Source organism: Dendropsophus ebraccatus, chromosome 2, assembly GCF_027789765.1.
Source record: "Dendropsophus ebraccatus isolate aDenEbr1 chromosome 2, aDenEbr1.pat, whole genome shotgun sequence".
Taxonomy (NCBI): domain Eukaryota; kingdom Metazoa; phylum Chordata; class Amphibia; order Anura; family Hylidae; genus Dendropsophus; species Dendropsophus ebraccatus.
The window spans coordinates 61,830,232-61,850,237 of NC_091455.1; the positions used below are offsets into that span (position 1 = coordinate 61,830,232).

The 20,006-nt window shown below is 40.5% G+C and overlaps 1 protein-coding gene across 7 annotated transcripts in view; it reads left to right on the top strand.

The window, feature by feature from the left end:
• CCDC178 (coiled-coil domain containing 178) overlaps window positions 1-20,006 on the top strand; it is a 272,005-nt gene that overhangs the window by 250,282 nt on the left and 1,717 nt on the right. The gene's annotated exons all lie outside the window — the stretch shown is intronic.

The window sequence follows — 20,006 nt, forward strand, 5'->3', positions numbered from 1 at the left end:
TAAGGAAAGTATTGGTGGAGGTTTCTTCCTTGCCATTTTTCAGATATTGGAAGAAATTGTCTTTGACGCAAATCAGTTTGTTTGGCCAAAACCCATTGATTCCTTAATCTTATTAATAGGATAAACATTATGTGCAGAATAATACTCTATTATTAATGATCTATGAGTAAATGTACTCTTTGTACTATACACAATTACAAAGGCAAGGTACCTGTTTCTGCTACATGATTGACCAGAACTCCATAACCCACACTAAAAACATTTGAAGTTTTCACAGTATAGTTCATATTTTGGACTTTTTGTTCACTGAATTTTTGAGTCCAAGTAAGTACAGAAAAAAGTCACACAAGTGGACTGATCCATTACATTAAGTAGGCCTAATTGGATCCAAAGGGTCTTTACATGTTAGGAGCCATAAACTTGTATACTCAGGGGCGGATTAACTTTACCATAGGCGCCGGGCTGTTCACCAAGCCTGGGCCCACCTACCTCACTATAACTATATCTTTAGTATTCCTCCTCCATAGTGCAGACTGTACAGGACCTGTGGTGATGACATTGTCACATGATAAGGTCCTTCAGTAAGTTCTTTAATGTTACTGAATTGTCTCCTGGCTACAGTTTTGCACTGCCTTGTGTAAAATTGCTGTAAAAAAGCAGTAGTTTTTTTGCAAATTATGGCAGAACTGCAGCCAGGAGACAATACACCACTGAAAGTAAACGTCTGTTTGGGTGGCCATGGTCCCCCAAGGAGCTCAGGGCCCTGGGCTACCGCACTAAATGGACCTATTGTAATCCGCTACTGTGTATACTAGACTTATTGCAGAATTTCTCCACTAAAGTATAGTATATTATGGTGTTTTTGGATAAATGTTTAAATACTTTAATAACATGGAAATGGTAATTATTGTTTTTTGGCCTATGGGAATAGCAATATATTTTTCAAAAGAGAACTTTTGACACAGGTCACTTTTTATTTGGAAATTATTGAAGTAACCAGGACTATTAATGGAGTCAGACTACTCACAGTTTTATATTACAATTAATCATTATACTCCCACTAGATGTACAAGTATAGGTGTATGTATTCACCTAACAGTTGTTGTTACACAGATGGGGTTTCTCTAACCCATAATCCATTTGGTGCTGGCTACAATGGGATGTGGGGTCTAAGGGGTCCCTGGCCTTTACCTTTAGCTCCTGTAAGGAGGAATGTAGGAGGACACCCATGCCAGGCTCCTCAGAATACAAATTTGTGCACACTTCTTTACTCCCACTTCTGTGGAAATTCTTTATTTTTGTATACTTCCAGCAGCTGAGATTTATGGCAAACATTTTCTATCTACTTGACCTGCAGTCTGATTAAGGGCCGTTTTACACTGCCTGATTTGAGGCAGCAAACACATTTCCAGAACCTTCTACAAGGCTTCATTAAAGGGGTACTCCAGTGAAAAGCTTTTTCCCAGTGATTGAAACATATTACAAACTTATGTAACTTTGTATTATGCTTCAATCACCTATCTGCCCCTCTTCCCTATCTTTTTCCCCCTCAATCCCCCACCAGGAAATAAAGTAAACTCATTCTTACCTAATGACTGTTGACCCCGGGCTTTTCTGTGGAAGCCATTTTGTGACAATGACATCATCAAGAGGGAGGCAGGTCTAAGCCCTGTTAAGCCAGTCTCCCTTTGTCAGATGACTCAGGTTGATCACCTCTGGCTGAACAAGCTTCAAGCCATCTATCAGTTTTACAGAGTCAGTTAGACATCACAGAAGACAAAGTGCATCAAGGGAAAGCCCAAACCAGGAAGTAAAGAAAAAATGACCAACTGGAGGTTCAGGGACCTGCAAACAGCGGGAAATTCAAACGGAGACAGACTCCGGAGGGATGGTAAATGTAAAAACTATGTTTATGATTGATTTTTTTTTTTTATCAGTGCCGAAGTACCCCTTTAATTGTGTGGTCTGGTGGCTTGAACGATTGCAGATAGTTTGTGTGGCCATTTAGGATCATTCACAGATAATCACCTCCAAAATAGGCTAAAAAGAGTAGAGAAGCAGCACTTGTTATAATGCAAGAACCTTGTTTGTATATGGTATTCTTGCCATATGCGAACAAGGTTCTTGTACAATTAGAGATGTTGCTACATTCCTCTTTGAGGCCACGATCTCACAACATCTTTCTTTGGATGTCATATTGCACCCAAATAATGGACATTATTTTAAAAAAATGGCCCTTATTCCACAAATGGTCATTATTTGGCTGTGAAATAATGGTTGTCCAATAGAATAGCCATCAAGGGTTTGGGGTCAGGATAGAAACCTATGGTCTAGTCCTTCAAACGGAACTTGAATTATTATTTAATTGACAAATTATTAGAGGGAAGCATAGTAAGGAATGGAACCAAGGGGCTAAGCCAGTAGTAGAGTGACAGGTAATAGATGACTAGTTTCAAGGATGAGACAGAATCCATATCCAGAAGCCAGGCCAAGGCCAGGTTCAATGTAAACCAGTAATTCAAATCAGGAACTATAAGTTCAAGAAACAGAAGCCGGGACTGGGTAAGAACCTTAATCAATAGGTAAATCATAGGAAATGCCTGGGAAAATCATACACTATTCCTGATTACTGGGTGGGTTAAGTAGTAGTACAGTCTTGACAGTAGAGTCTTGACAGATACTTAGGTGAAATATTTTTGCTCACTCAAAGCGCATGAACATGCTTTAGGATCCTAAATTCTTCACAGGACCGTACTACTTCCAATCCAGAATTTGCTTGAATAAACCATTTCTGAGGACTGAGTGTAGATTCAGAAGGTGCATTTAAAGGAAACCTGCTGATGACCAGGCATTATAGAAAGAACACAGAAACATATAGGAAAACTATTGGGGACTTGGGAAGGTGGTAGCTTAAGAAAGAATATACAGTAACTTGGTTAAACTGCTTTAGTACCTTGAATAACCCAATGAAATATGGAGTAAGCTTGTAAGATGATCTTGTAAACAGATATTCTTTGAAGACAAACTGGCTCTATTCCCCTGATCAATTTTGGGACCTGGACATTGATGCTTGTCAGCACTTCTTTTGCCCATAGTAGTTTTGTGGAAGGTAATTGTTTTTTTCCGGACTACTGAGCTAGAACAGTACCAACTCCAATGGACACAGCATTCACCTCTAGTGAGAAAGGCCCTGCAGGATCTGGATGGTGGGGGTCCAGAGCTGAGTGGAAGCAGGACATCCACTGTGATGACAACATGCCTGGCCTGCAGAAGATGGACAGTCATGGCTATTTACTTCTTTCCAGTATAGGACTTTGAGGGGCAAAATTACTTGACACTTTGCTTGATTTTCATTAAAGATACACATTTGCTACATTCTGGAACCATTGATCTTTAGAGCCCTTTTATACCTCCATATTTCTCTAGTGCATGAGGCCTTGGGTCATTGGTGTCACAGCTATAGGTGGTAGAATCCGACATACAACAGAGAGAACTATTACTGTTATAGAATATAAATTGTATAAATAATTGTAATAACATTATTGTCTGTAATCATTGGAGTTGTACGGCTCTGTGGAATGTGCCAGCACACCATGTATTGGAAAACATTAGTGGGTTTGTATTAAAATATAATCTTTACATGGCAAGTTCATCCATTTACATTTTTAAATTGGTGATCCAGCTGACTTACCTGGCTAAATATAAGGAAGTGATTTTATGTCTGTGTGTGCCAGTATATCAAATCTTAATTTTTTCCCCAACCTGTACTGTCTGCAACCGATAAGATATTTGGAAAGATTTATAGCTAAGATGATTTTGAAGGACTTGATGGAGTGATGTTTAAGACTTTTATCAAATTAATTGGTAAATGGCTTTGGCATTTTTGTGCACAAATCTCTAGGCAGTGTAAACCAGGGTCGGGTTTAGTTTTCAGTGTAGTAAAGGGGTTTAAAGCTACACATTTTTGTATAAATCTAAAATGTTAAATTGACTTCATATTTTGTGCCGTGGGATGCGTCTTCATTATAGTGTATTGGCTACCTTTCTTTGCAATTTAGCAGAAATTATAACATTTCCATAATACTTAATTGTGTAAAAAAAAATCTAAATCACATTAAGGGGAGCCATCATTTCTTTTACCCTTCCTTTGAGTGCACTTGAATGTGTATTTCTAGTGGATAAATGTCAAATTGTGGGAGGTCTGTCTGCTGGGCCCCCCGTGATCTCAAGAATGATGACCCAAAGCATGAATAATGGTGGTGTGTATGTGCAGCTTGTTGCACCATTCAGAACAAACACTCTCCCTTCTCAATATCTGACGCTTAGGGTTCTTTTACATGGGCCGATTATTGTCAGTCAGGGACCTTCACTGCTGATAACTTCCCCCTGAAGAAGGACAAGCGATCAGCTGACAAATGAGAAATTTTTCATCTCTCTAGGCGATCATATGTGCTGCACTACTGCATGAATGACTGAACCTTGTAAAGTCTCTGCAGATGGTCGCTGGTCTCGCTGATCTGTGCTCCTTTGTGGTGTGACATCGGGCCATGTAAAAGGGCCCTCTGACCCTTAAGTCATACTCTTTGAATGGTTTGTAAAATATGTCAAATATGGCTGTTGTGCTGTCCTTGTATCTGTCTGGAGAACTGTCAGGAGAGAGCTGCGCCATCTGGGTAAGCAAGTTTTGTTAGTTTGCACCCACTATAAGTGCCATGGTTGTTAATTAACTCTTAGGCTGTGTTCATACAGAGTTAAGCTGGCAGAATTTGCACGCCTCCTCTCTCACATGTCCATTCTTCCGCACAGAAAGAGGAGGCGTGCGAGCCTCCCATAGACTGCCAGTATGACACGGAGGCTGGCGGGATTCTGCCAGTTTTACTCTGCGTGAACTGGGCCTTAGGCTATGTGTGCACACAGTATTTTAAATCTTGTATTGGTTATTACTCAACCCACACTGCAGAAAATACCCACATTGTAAAATTAGTGTGCATCTTAAATTTACTGCACAACAAGGACACCTTTTTCAGTGAACATTTGCTAATGTATGTGATAATATTGACCCATTGTTCCCTATGTGCTAAGCAGTGCCCTCTCCAACTTAATTCCCCCCAAATTTATAGTGGACTTGGATAGTGGGGCTAACCTTTAGTCTACACTCACCGTCCCCCCTTATGTGATTGAGTACAGGTCAAAAACCATATGTGAAGAGAGACAAGCCCTCTATCTGGGTGTTTGCCTGACTTTGGCATAGACATATAGTGGAGTGGCCCTGCCCCCTGGAGGACCTGGGGCAGTCTATAGGTGTGGTGACTATTTACACAGTGCCTGTATCTGTCTTGGGTTACTGGTCAATGGCTAATACATGCCTGGCTATTATTTGCCTGCTTGGCAAATAACTACCCTGTACTGGGGTCTGCTTGCTACCTTTGCCTATTATTGGCATTTTCCCCAGACCCTGGCCCACTACTACTTCCCTTCTCTTACTTGTAGCATGGTGCCATACACTGATAGTGCTCAGCTGTATCCTTATTGGATAGCTTTCTTTTACGTACCATATACATATATATATACTATATATATATATATATATATATATATATATATATGTATAGGCCTGCCCAGTTAAATTGTATGCTTTATAAAGACCTGAATGGTTTAATACATACTTAGAAATTAGCTATAAAGTTTTGAAAATTTATACTCTTAAGTAACTAAAATAATATTACAAACTTGAATCTCTTCGTATTAATTGAAACTTGTACAGATGTGAAACCTCTCCTTAGTTATAGTCATCACGTACATTTTAAAAGAGTCACACCCAACATACCAAGACTCATGTGATCTACTTTAAATTATTAACAAAATGTGCACTGCTTTCATGCATTCAATTTGTCTTGAGATTGGAGGGTTAATGTGGCATTTCTGACAACAGACTGTCAGTAAATGCTTCGCCTGGAACATCCTTTGAATCTGCTCTGAAGGTCACAGCATGTACTGAATGCAGCAAATAAAATTCTCTCAAGTTGCAATAAGTGAGAGTCAGCAGCGCCTGCGCATTACATCTTGCATATACTTTTTTTGTTACTTTAATTCAATAAAAATGTTTAGTATATTCCATGCCAGCCAAGCATGTTTCCCAGATTTCTCAACATATTTTTGTTTATGTGGCAGCACACATCAAGACATTTTTGTGTGTGGCTTTCTTTGAACTGTATTTTATGATGGATATAGGTCACAGGTAAACATGATAAAAGTAAACTTGATCTGAGTATTCTGTATAGAACATAATAGTACATACAGTAAATACACATTTATCATGGTTTTCTTACTATAGAGAGAAACATACATTTTTATATTTATATAATTGAAAGGCTTTATGATCACTCCAGACCTACATGTTTATAACATTTATGGTGATACACACAGTGCATACGCCAGGAAAAAGTCCACCTGGTTTGTGCAAAAATCTGCACCTTCTTGGTGCTGTATGCCCCGATGGACAGACAGGAGGGCGTGGTAAGCTGGGAGGAGGCGTGACCTCCTCCCGCGCCTGATTGACCATGATTTACATCTGCAAACAGGCGTAAATTATGGCAGGCGCAGGTCTGTTGTGGCAGGCATGTGGCTCTTAATAAATATTGAGTGGTGAATGGAGGCAGGGCTTTATTTAAAATGGGTTATCCAGTGCTACAAAAACATGGCCACTTTTCCCCCTTTCTTGTCTCCAGATTGGGTGGGGTTTCAAACTCAGTTCCATTAAAGTAAATGGAGCTTAATTGCAAACCACACCTGAACTGAAGACAAGAGAGGGGGAAAAGTGGCCATGTTTTTGTAGCACTGGATAACCCCTTTAAGATCAGGGTACGAGTATGCCAGTCTTGATATATCTGCCTCAGTCTCTACGTGTCAGGAACCTAACCTGCCATGCTCAAGCCCCCTGACCTTCTTCTCTGGAGTTCCTATTGGATTGTTCCGACCTCCCCATGACAACCAGCGCATGGCGACACAGTGTTGTCTGTAACTGGGCCGTCGGGAGGCCAGAACAATCAGGCTCAGCACCAGTGTCCTCGGGCTCTATTTAATCCCTCTGGATCTGCAGTTTGGCACATCTGATTGAACTTTGGACAGTACCAGCATCCTCACCTTCAGCTCTGTTTTCCTGGAACCCTATTTTTTTCCCTTGACTTCTGACCTTGCCTTTACCTGCTGACTTTGGACCTGACTTGCTATCCTGGTTTGACCCTTGCTTGTTTTGTGTTGTCTGGTTATGCTTTATTGTGTTCTGTGTATGTGTCTGTTTGCCCTGACCTGTGTCTGTATGCTTTCTGCCTCCGCTGTTACCTGTAGGGACCGTCACACAGCTGGGCACTGCTGTTAAGGCCAGATTGTCCAAGTAGGTAGGGGCATGGGACATGGGTAAGAGTAGGGCTTCACTATTCCTACCTAACCATGACTCTACTGTTTTTGTATCAAAAGGGCATAGACACCATGAGGGACATTTATCAAGGGTTTTGTGCCTATTTTTAAGTGATTAAGTGTTGATTGCGCCCATTTTTTGGTATTTATAAACCAGTATTTAATGTGTGAATAATTATTAGATTACATTTTTTATGATCCTTCTGTTCTGTTTTGTGTATTCATCTAAATATTCACATAATCAGGGCTTTGCACATTTATCATGTGCGCAAAAAATGAAAATATGCGCCTACTGGCACAGGCCTATGTCTGGTCCGAACCAGGCGAATACATTTCGCTTGTTTGTTAGACAAAAAATGTTGTACACATATTAAAAAAAATTGTCCTAATTGGCTGGGAAAAAAAGAGCATGAATACTCTATAGAATAATCGCACATCCTCAGCATATCCCAGCATAACACTATAGTACAGAAATATTCTTCTTGAACAGCAATGGTAGCATCTTTTGGCATGGAGAAGTCACACATTTAGTCAAACTTTTTTGCTAAAATGTGTCACCATTTTTTTTTTTCAATTCTGTGACACTCCCTGCATTTTCTGAAAATTAGGATTGTGTTAATGGGAAAGATGTGGCCTCCTGTGGCCATACTTTTTTGCAGTACAAACTGCCCATCCCCTGCTTAGTCTGTTAATTGATGTGGGGCAGTCACAAGTGTCCCTGTCATTTAAAAAACCCTTCGACATGTTACACAGCCTTAAAGACAAAAAAAAGTCACAGAGACAGGTCAAAAGTCTTCGTCAGTCTGGGTCTGGATGTTGAGACTCCCATTGATCATTAGAACGAGTGACGTTTGTGACTGTATGCTTCACTCCCTGACTGGCTGTATGCAATATCCATCCAGGTGTAGGAAATGGACCCAAAAACTTAATGGAGCCCGTATTATGCACTAGCTGTGCACAGGGACACTTAATAGGCATTTTTTTTACATAAAAAAATAGAATACAACCACCTCACCTACAGTATCTTTTGCTTTATGATTCCTTTACTGACGCTTTGATCTCCTCTGCTGCTTCAGTTTACTTGCCCTGTATGATGTGCTTTTCCTGTTCTGCTGATGACATCAACATATCCAGCGTGTCACCATGGCACATCAATGCAATTTGAGCCTGGGACTATTTAAGCTGCTGAAATCCCCTGTTCTTCATCTGAATGTCATGTTACAGTCCACAGTGCAGCTTCTGCTCCAGTTCTGCTGGTTCATTGTCTTCTTGGCTCTTTCTAGTTCTGTTCGTTTTTTCATGGGACTAGTCTTGAACCTGATTCATAGACACTCTGCTCCAGACTTGACCCTTAAATTCTATGCCTGGTTTCTGTACTGTTCTTGTGTTTATGACCACTGACTCTGTTCCTGACTGTGTTACGATTTTGTGAATACATTTCTATGTTGAAACTATGTTCCAGCCCTGTGGGCACATTATAACTCCTGGACACACTCCTGGCCCTGTGTACCTGATTTCATCTGGTCTTGCTAGTCCTGTTCCATGCGTCACATCTGGCCTTGGCTCTGTCTTGTTATCACTGCTACATTTGGTTGCCAACTAATGAGTGTTCTGGGGACAAGAAGTACTGTCATAGACAGGAATGGCAGCCGCAGAATGCCGCCAGCCTCCGTGTAATAATGACACTCTATGGGAGGCTCGCGCGCTGCATCTCTCGGCGCTGAAGAATGAACATGTTCATTCTTCAGCACGGAGAGAGGAGCCGCGCGAGCCTCCCATAGGGTCCTATTCCACCGAACGATTATTGTTCAGATTATCGTTAAATCGTTCGAATCTAAACGATAATCATTCGGTTAAAATGCAGTTAACGATTAACGACCGAACGAGAAATCGTTGATCGCTTTATAAGACCTGGACCTATTTTTATCATTGCTCGTTCGCAAAACGTTTGCAAATCGTTCGCATTGAATAAGACATCGTTCGGTCGTTCGCAATAGATACAAACGCAATAGCGAATAAATAGCGAAGAAAAAACTATCGCAATTACGATCATAAGTAACGATTATCGTTCCATGGAAATGAGTGAACGTTTTCAGGTCTTTCGCAATAGCGGTCGTTTGAGATTGTTAATCGTTAACGATTATGCAAACGATAATCGTCCGGTGGAATAGGGCCCATAGAGTGTCATTATGACACGGAGGCTGGCGGCATTCCGCGGTGGACTATTCCGCCGTGGAATTCTGCCATTATTGCTCTGTGTGAACAGGGCCTAACAGCACCAGGAAAAAGTTCCAACATCATCTCTTTCCCAGTGCAGATATCAATTTCATCCAATTCTCCACACTCCATGCTTGCTTGTCTTTAGCCGATCATAACCTTGTTTTCTTCCTCGTTTTAGAAAAGCCAAAAGAATACAAGCATGAATCTACGTATAAATCTCAATTCCTTCAGTCGATTTCTTACAGATTTGTCACAGGCTGACTTTGACTTCTATTTCTTCACGTTAGTTTTACTATACATTTTTCATTTTCAAGGCATATTGCTTTGAGTTATCTGTCCCAGTACTCTGATGTCCTCCTTGGTCTACCCATATATATTTTATTTTATAACCTTCACATTTTGTTTATATTTCATAAACCTTTATACAAAGATAACTGGGAACATAACTACGGATGGTCCGAACCTGCCGAGGTTCGGGTTTGTATGAACCCGAACGCTGGGCAGCAGATTCCCGCACAAAGCGGGCGGATACAGCGGGAGGAACGCCTGGAAAACAGTTTTCCAGGCGGTCCTCCCGCTGGATCCGACAGATCCGACGCGGGAATCATTACCGAGGGTTCGGGTTCGTACGAACCCGAACCGAACTCGGTTCGGACCATCCCTAGACATAACCCTTTCTAATTGTTTCAATTGACAGCTCTCTTGTCAGCGCCATATTTACTATGACCGAAGCAGCTACAAATTGGTTTTGCAAGGCTCACAAATATTTGGTTGGATTCGTAAAAATTTGCCAATCGAATACAAACAAATCTAATTAAAACAGCCAAACTATAGTAGCAACATTAGTGGGACTATTACAGAGTACACCTTTTTTCAAAAGATGTTGTTACAGTGTCAAAAATTGGAAAATGATTCAATTTCCACCATGTTCAGCAAAAGACCTTGGTGAATCAGCAGTATAATATCAATTTTCTCCGAGGACAGCAGTGGACGTTGGTAAATGAGCGGCATAAAATGACACTTTTTCCCAGGACAGAAGTGGATATTGGTGAATCAGCGGTATCTCTTTACAGCACCCAGTAAGTTATTAGGATGAACACTGTCTTCACTGCTCCTAGTGAATTGGTATAACACACTGTTTACAGAGCCGAGTTAGTTACTGAGATGCACCCTCTCCTCACTGCTCCCAGTGACTTTGTATAATGCACACCCAGCACCCAGCGACTTCCTATAATGCGCACCCAGAGACTTGGTACAATGCAAAATTGTCACCCAGTTACTTGGTATACTGGACAATGGCTTCACTGCTCCCACAGAAAACCACCCACAATCCACCCTCCTATCCTCTCTGTCCCTATAGCTCGCTATTGCTCTCCCTGGCTGCTGCAACCTACTCTCCACTATACACACAGCCGATTGCCCGCCTACACAAATCGAATCACCCTACATAGAGAAGGAGGTGCTGACATCACAGTGGGGCTTGCAGGTGATTGGAGGGGCGCAAGGGATTATGGATAATCCCTTGCTGTCGCCAAGTGACAGTTATGTAAGCTAACATCTGCGGCCTCCGCCTTGGCCGCCATGTTTAGCAAATTTAGAATGAATGGCAAATCTTGATTCACTTTGTTCATATCTATTTATTATGATTTAGCCAAGTCCACATTTTAGTTAGGTCTGTAAACGCTTTACCTTTTCACTGCAGAGTTATTTTAAATTTTAGACTTGTGCCATTATTTAAGGACCATTTTTTCCCCCCTCAACATTTATTGTATAATTTCCCCTTTACCTATCCTGGAACAATGTATGCCATTTTTTTAAATCCTTTAATTAATTTGAGGTATCAAGCCAGGGTGTTCAGCTACTAACCAAACATTGCTTTGTGTTATGTCCGTAAATTGCATATTTTCTTACAAAGCAAAAAAAGCCGGGAGATCGTCCTTTAATTGTGGAGATTCCATAATTTTTACCATGGGTTGTGTACAATTGTGTGTGTTTGTGTGTGAGAGGTGCCTAGCGCTTTCAGATGATAGAAAATGTGAAGTCATCTGTGTCCAATTTAGCTAGCCAGCCTATTATTATAATACTGTATTTGAAATATGAGTCAAGTGGGTACTACAGCTTTTATTCCTGAGTTATGGAAGCAAACACATGTGGCTAGTCAACTGCAAATTCTTAGGAACATAACAATGTATTCAATGAAAATGAGGCTGCACTGAACATTTCCTGCACAGATTTGCAGGTTTTTAAAACCGCACAGTCGAAAGATGTCTAAACCACTGCATTCTAGTGATGTGACATCCCCTGCAACATAAACACAAGACTGGTCTCCCAGGGATGTCATTAACAGTAAGTAACACATAGATGTGACACATGAAGATGAGGGGGAACCATTTAGTGTGATCAAAGCAACGTACAAATAGGAGACATACAGTAATACCTATAGTCATCACTCTTTTACATCCAAACACCACAAATTTCAGATTTGTAATATAAACATATTTTCCAGTATTTTATTCAAACGGACACTTTGATTACTTACACTTACATTGCTTGATTTTAAGAAATTCTATCTTTGCATTCTCAGGCTTAAAAAACACAAATAATACAATAAAAATAGTTTTAGGCTATGTTCACACACAGTTTTTGGGCATTATATACACCTATAGGCTATGTTCACATGTTATGTTATATAGAATGGACACTAACTGCAATGGAATTAGCGTCCGTTCTTTACTACAGGGACGGCATTGTATTGAAGTCAATGCAATGCGGCCCGCTGTGTTCACACATTGTTATTTTAATGCTCGTTCTTTAGAATGGGCGTTAGAATAATGTACATCACGACATGGAGAGAAAGGAACGGCTGCACATCCCATCTTTGGCTGATACTAATGCCACTTGGCCTATTTTAAAATTCAACACCAGGGTGTCTGTATATAATTTGATCAAACCATTATAGCCCCGTGTACCACGTGCAGGTCCCTTGGTTCACACGAGTCCCTACGCTAACTCCACACGGTGTCGGTCAGTGACCGCCAACCCTGCAAAGCGTGCACATGCAGGGAAGGGAGGCCATGGAATGGCCCTGCAACCCCAATGTCACAGGACCAAACCCAAAATGCCCCACCAGAACCTGGCCAGCACCACCGGCAGGGAAGGCTGCCCCCAAACAACACAAGTATGAATAAGGTATTACACTCACCACTGCTGAAGACAAGGCCAGTATCAACCATAGGTGTGAGGTGCAGCGCTATTTTCTCTTCTTGTCCAGAATAATGTACATGCCTGTTATTTCCATACGCTGTTCAGTGAAGAACGTCTGAATATAATGTCTGCTCACGCAATGTAAAGTCATCTGGCGGCCGCACATTACATTAAGGTGAATGGTTAATCGATTTGCGGGCACACAATTGTAAAAAAAGGACGTTCCTGCAGCCGATACAGAGGTGTCAGCTGCAGGAACATACTGAATGTAGCCCGTCGGCCAGCAGTATAACAGCGTCTGTTGCTATGCCATAGTCAGAAGATTTATTAACAATGGTATAGCCAATTGGAAGGTGTCACCCCAATATTCTAACACCTATATTCCCACCAAAATAAGTACAATTACACAATATACATTTTTACAATATACTTAATTGAAAATCAATCCATTTGAAAAAATACTCCTAAACCAATAACAAAAGTGCATTCAGGTGCCCAGTCCTCCTTGTCCCCATATACATAATCAAGATTGACCCGCAATATTTTTCTATGTAAATGGTTATGCGGTGGTTACTGCTATTTTGCTATATATTCTTATTTGTCGCAATTTGGTCATTGTGATTTGATTATTGAGCACTATGTGCACCTTATCTTATTAGTAAGGCTATGTTCACACAGCGTATATTTTTTTAAAAGTACGTCTGTTGTTGCCGATTGCAACAACGGCCGTGATTAATACGAAAATATACGTTAAGTTACCGTCTATGGAATCCCGGCCGGAGTGTATACACATAGCATACGCTCCGGCCAAGATCTCTAGCGGTGCCACAAAAAACTGGCATGTCAGTTTTCTGTGGCCGCTATTCATTGCTCCGGCTCCGTCCACACGCTCCATTGTGTGCAGTGGGTAGTTCTCATGCGGGCGCACACTGATGCGCCCACATCAGGACTTAGCGACGCTAAAGGCCATCCGGCCAGTACTGCAGTACCGGCCAGGATGATCTTATCTGACACCGGCTGTTCCATGTGTGAACATAGCCTAATTGTGCATTATATACTTGCTAGCTGGTCTATTTCATGTATTGATTATTTTAAGAAGTATTTTTTTAACAGTTTTTAAATGGGTAGATTTTCATATAATTGGATATTGGATATTGTAATTATGTATATGAGTAATTGTACTTATTTTGGTGGGGATATAGGTGTTAGAGTATTTTATAACTGTTAAAAAAATAGCTGTCATTTATTATAGTAATAGCTGTCCAGTTTTTGCAACTACTTTTATGTTCGGTTATGTCTCATTTTTGAGTTTGTTACTTTCATCTAGTGATTTAACTTTTAGGAGCGGCAATCCATTTTTTCAAATTAATCTGTTGAAGTAACACTGTTGTTTTAATGTTTTATGGCCGTCAAAGTAAAACTAAGGGGGGCATTTATTAAGTCCGGCGTTTTTTACGCCGGACTTAAAAATGCCCCCGCAGCTCCAGCGCTACGGAGATTAATGTAGAGGCGGACTGCCTCTACACAAATCCCGTGCGTGCCGGTGCGCACCGCCGAAAACCTACACCAGCTGAGGACTGGAGTAGGTTTTCGGCGTATATTTGGGCAGAACGGATGGTAAATTGCGCGGACTCTGAGTCCGCGCCCTCCGTTCCGCCCACTACACGCCCCCTTTCCGCCCCCCTGGCGTACTCGGCGGAAAGTGCCGATTTGCGAATATTTTATTCGCAAATCGGCCATTTGCGTATAAAATAATACGCAAATCTGCACTTTCCGCCGAAAATCATCCGTTCGCCAGATGATACATGTGGCCCTAAGTGTTAGCAGGTAAAAAACGGCAGTTTTAAAAAAAGAAATAAAACTGGCTGTATTTTAACATTATTTTACGGTGTGTAAACATAGCCTCAGGTTGGTAAAGCGGTTGTCTGAGATTTTTAGAAAATTGTATGAGAACTGGATACAGCATATTAAAAAAAAAGTTGTTCAAGCCTCAGTGCTCTGCCACTCCAGCACTGCAGCCAGTTTGGTTCTTTCTGCTGGACCTGCTGAGATGGTGTCATATACATCATTCATGTGACACTGCAGCCAGTCGCCAGCCACAATGGCCATGTGCCATACATACATGCAGAGACAGCTGAGGTCAATGATTTGCTTCAGCCTCACATCAATGATGCTCATGAGGTCATTGCTGTCAGTGTAGTACATCACTTTAATATAGTTATATTACTTTGTAAAAGTATAGTTTTTTCATTTCATATTCACATCCATTGACTGGCCCCCTCTGTTACCACTAATGTTTGTACAGGGCTCTAAGCCCTGCAATTCCTGGTCCCCTGCTCTGCCCAGTTCTCCCATTGTATGTTATATTGTTATATACAGTACACATGGAGGAGGCTGCCTGACATACTGGCCATGACCGTCAGCATCTTCACAGCGAGCTCAAGATCAGAGCAGGGAGTTGGGAACTGCAGGGCTTAAAGCCCTGTAGTTTGCGATACAAATGTTTGTTGGCAGCAGAGGAGGCCCTCTCACCCCTTACTGCTGCCAGTCAATGAAACTATATAAGTACACTATACTTTTTTAAACTATACTTTAATTAAAAAAAAATTATATTACTAAAGCAAATAAATGAATAAAAATCATCCAGTCTCCGTAGTACCGCTTCAATAAATTTACAATCAGAAAAATCAAGCTTTAATTACTCAGAATATACAGTAGTTTCACAATGTTTGAATTACTGAAAGGTATGTGCAACCTTCATAAACTTACAGCTCTGTATTTGTCTGATATAGGAGATACTGTATGTGGACAGCCCTGATATCCACTAAATTGCCTTAATAGTAGTAAAGAAGTTGTGCACACTATGGATGTATATGGTCTGTTCCATACATTTTTCAGCGGTATCACTTTATTATTGGGATGAATAAATACATTACATAGTTCCGTGGCATATTGCTATATTATGGCAATGAAATTCTGAGTGGATTACACAGTGAAGCTTATGTTTCTGTCAAGTTGTTTAACATATGAACTGATAATTATAATCATAGTCATTAAGTTGGAAAAAGACATCACTTCCATCAAATCAGCTGTTCACTTAACTGCTTAATCCCAGATCTCTTGACTGTTCAAAGCCAGAAAAACCTCATTAAAGCTCATACAACTGTCCCTCATATGTACAAGTGATCCTTCCTGCCTCCCAAAAGTCACTTGAATGTTAGATTAGCTGTAATGGCTGAATACCATTGGGAGGGCAGTTTACCATTTTACATGTAAAGTAAACATGCTGGGAAAGCATTTGTTGATTTCTCCCAGATATTAAAAGGTTAAAGGAAAATAAAAAGTACAATGCACCTGACTGAATTGCAGCGCAGGAAGAACTAGTGATGAGCGAATCTCTTGGTTCTATCAAGTCAGTCATCCGTTTAGATTCAGATTTAGAAGTTGATTAAAATTTGGAAATGTCCCAGTTGTCCAGAAAAGTTGTGTATGTCACTTACAGGTCTCCTAGGATGGTATCCAACACATTTCAATCTCCTTAGCTCCAAGAAAGCATTGGTAACATCAAAGTGATAGAACATATATACAGTGTCAGATCTTTTATGTTTCAGTATTTTTTTCACCCAAAACCAGGAGCTTAAAAACAGAAACTGTGCAAATCTTTTCATTATAGTTTTTCCCTGTTGGTTCCACTCCTGATTTTGGCTACAACAGACCAATATACTAGGGTGTAAATGTATCTTTGTGGATAGTGTTAGTAACCACAAAAGGAGTAGTAGCAGCAGAGTCTGCAGCAGCGGTACAGTGTGTAACATGATAGAAAAGTCGGGTGTCTTTGTAAGACTCCTACCATAACAGCAGCAGCAGTAGTGCAGTTGTTAGGACAGGATGACACAAGGACAGATGAACCCTAAAACTGGCACCCGCCCCGCTGTCTCTGCCAACTTGCCTCAGAAGCCCTAAAAGGCAACAGAAAACTGGACGGCAAACCCTGTTCTCAACTAGGTGCAACACAGAACAAAGCAAGACAAACACACACACAATAAGGCAATGTCAGAATTTAGGGTCAATAACACACGAGCACCGCAGTACAAAATGAAATCTAAGGGAGTAGTCAAAAAATCAAGAGCCAGAAGTCAGATAACCAGAAAAGCAATGCAGAAAATAACACTAGGTCAAGATACCCTAGTAAACTAGGCACTATTGAAGGCAATGGACAATATAGGGATACTTATGGGGCTTGAAGTCCCAGCCCCAGGCATGATTGTTGCTGAGACTCCAGCCCCAGGATACATACCACAGATTCACTGGCGGTGCCGGCTGCCAATCACTTCAGCAAGCTGGGGGCAGGAAGCCCTGGCTGCGGCATAATGAATGGATGCACCCCTGTCAGGCCGGCCGCACACTCCGGCAGAGCCGAGAGCCGAGCACGTGGCCCAGTCTCTGACTGCAGTATGGAACATAATAGATAAGGGTTTGAAATATGCAGAAAGCTAGTTGTAGCAGCACCAGCTGCATGCTCCCAACACCACAAACTACGTTTGGAAAAAAATTGTAATGCCTTATTCACACGTCAGTATATTTTTCCAATCCGCAAATTTCAGTCAGTAACAATCTGCAAATTCAGTCCATATTGCATCCGTATTGCATCCGTAAAAAAATACGGACCCCATAGAGTTGTATTGGGTGTGTCAGTTACTGTCAGTTACAGTTTTTGCGGAACGGATTGCTGCCCAGTACACAACACGGATGTGTGTATGGGTCCATTGAAATACATTGGTCTTATTTTTCTGCGGATCCGCAATTGCGGACAGGAACAGGATGTGTGAATAGGGCGTAAAGGAAAAAAGTCAATAATTTTTGTTATTCTTGCAGATAGATTTATTTTGAACTTTGTCAGAAGCTTTACAGTATATTGTAGTAAAATTTGCCCCAATAAAATTTACATTTTAATGAAACTTGCTCCAGGAAAATTTCAGTTTTTAAAAAAGTTTTAATAAACATTTCACCAAGATTTCACCAAGACCAAGATCATCAATAAATAAGTCTAATATTTTTTATAAATTTGTTTGATTTGTTTTTCTTGAAATGTATTCAGAAATATAGAAAATGCACCAACTTTCAAGCACCACTGTAGATAATGAAACAATAAAACCATATAAACATGGTCCATTCAAAGAACTTTCAGAACTGTGACTTTTAAGAACTTACATCTTTTAGAATTCTATTCTCATTATAGGAAAAGGTTCTTTTACAATATCTAATGTTATTGTAAGTAATGACTAAACAATAGCATAAATACAAGGCTAATATTCAATGATCCAATGGCTAATATTTTTAGATGTTACAATTAAAGGGGTCATGCAAGCCCTTTTATTTCTGCCCAATCAGACATTTACCATTGAGAGACAATGTTGCATGGTGCTGACAGGTGCATAATCTTAAAATTAGTAGATCACTTTTTTGGCGATCTGCCAGTGCAGAATTGCTGCTAGAAAGTCATTCACCCAGGACTCACCTCCATGTACAGAGCCACTGCACAGATAAATAGTATGGACCCTGACCAATCTACTTGTCAGCCCTCAGATGGAGGTCTTCCTGGTGAACCAGGGGGTTTGCAAGTAGCCGCTTGGCAACAACAATAGCCAGGGTTGGCATAATAACCTGTTATAGTTATTGCACCCCTGTGACACTTAACAGGGGTTAATTATTTACACATTTCATATTGAACATTAACACATCATTGGTTTTATATAGGCTCTCCACATGAATGTGTGGCATGATGAATTACTTTAATTTCTCCAATGTTCTCCCCTGATGACGTCACAAAATTGTGATAGAAACGCGTTAGAGGGGATTTTACATTGATGTTGAGATACTATTGATATCTTGCTAACTTTGCAATAACTGTTTGAAAACAATGTGTCTGCGACTGTGGTAACGATTCTAACTGGTGTGGCACACACACAGACAGTAGCTAAACCTAACCTAGGTGATGGGTTCACATATTTGGTGAATTTTATCCATAATATTAAAGGTTGTGTTTTAAGTCATTACCACTTGACTTGTTGTCGATGAGGTGCCCATCCACTCAGTAATAGATGACCAATATAGTCCTGTAGTTTGATGATTAGAATGATGTGAGGTTCCGTGTGGCGCCGGCATTCAGTTACAAGTCTTCAGATTTGAAAATTCCACTACTACTCAATTTCTTCTAGAAAGAAATCAGTGCATATGTGTCAGGACAGATCATGGTACACACAGAAGACACAGACACAAGTGCAACCCTGACCCTGTCCTCGCCTACTTGCCTCAGCATATCTTAAGCAACACAGGGCAACTTGGAGATGTTCCCTGTGCTAAAATAGGTGGAACAGAACACAAGACAAATACAAGACAATTACGAGACAGGGACAAAAATACACAATGGTGGGTAGTCAGCAAGCTAGGGTAAAGCCAGGAGAGGCAGATACAGGTACAAAGTCACTGGGCAATAAAGAGAGTCCATGAGGCAAAACAGAGTAAAAAACCAGAGGACCAGAATATTGCCCAAATCAGAAGGCAAACACTGTACCACAGTAACATGGTAATAATAATAGCATTACTATCCATCACCCCAACAATATTTCTTTCTGAAATGTATATGAATGAGCAGAAATTAAACTTGTTACTTTGCTATTTGTTTCTGAACTGAATATTCTCCTGGCAGATATTGATGTTGGAGAAGTCAATTGTATTGATTACCAGAAATGAATTGTACAAATGTTTCCATAAGTCAAAGGCTTCTGCTCATAGACCTGTTGGCCCACAGACCTACAACTAATGTAGTATAAAAATAATTATTCCATCTACTTTTCACACCCTGTATTCTCTTCTGAACATCATTCTACAGTTTGGGTATAGCTATAATCTACATAAGCAGAAATATGAGAAATATGTATACCCCTTTCACAATTCTACTGGTTGTCACTGGTACCAGTTATCACAGTTTTACTGTTTAGCTTTTACAAGGCTTCCAATAGATTACTCTTATTCCTCATAAGAAGTCTTTTTTAGATTGTAGGGAAATAATGTACTAAGCCCACTATCTAGGAGAAATCACACAATCCTCCACAATCATATCCTGAAATAACCTTTTTTTGCTTTAGCTAATAGATGTAGCGGAA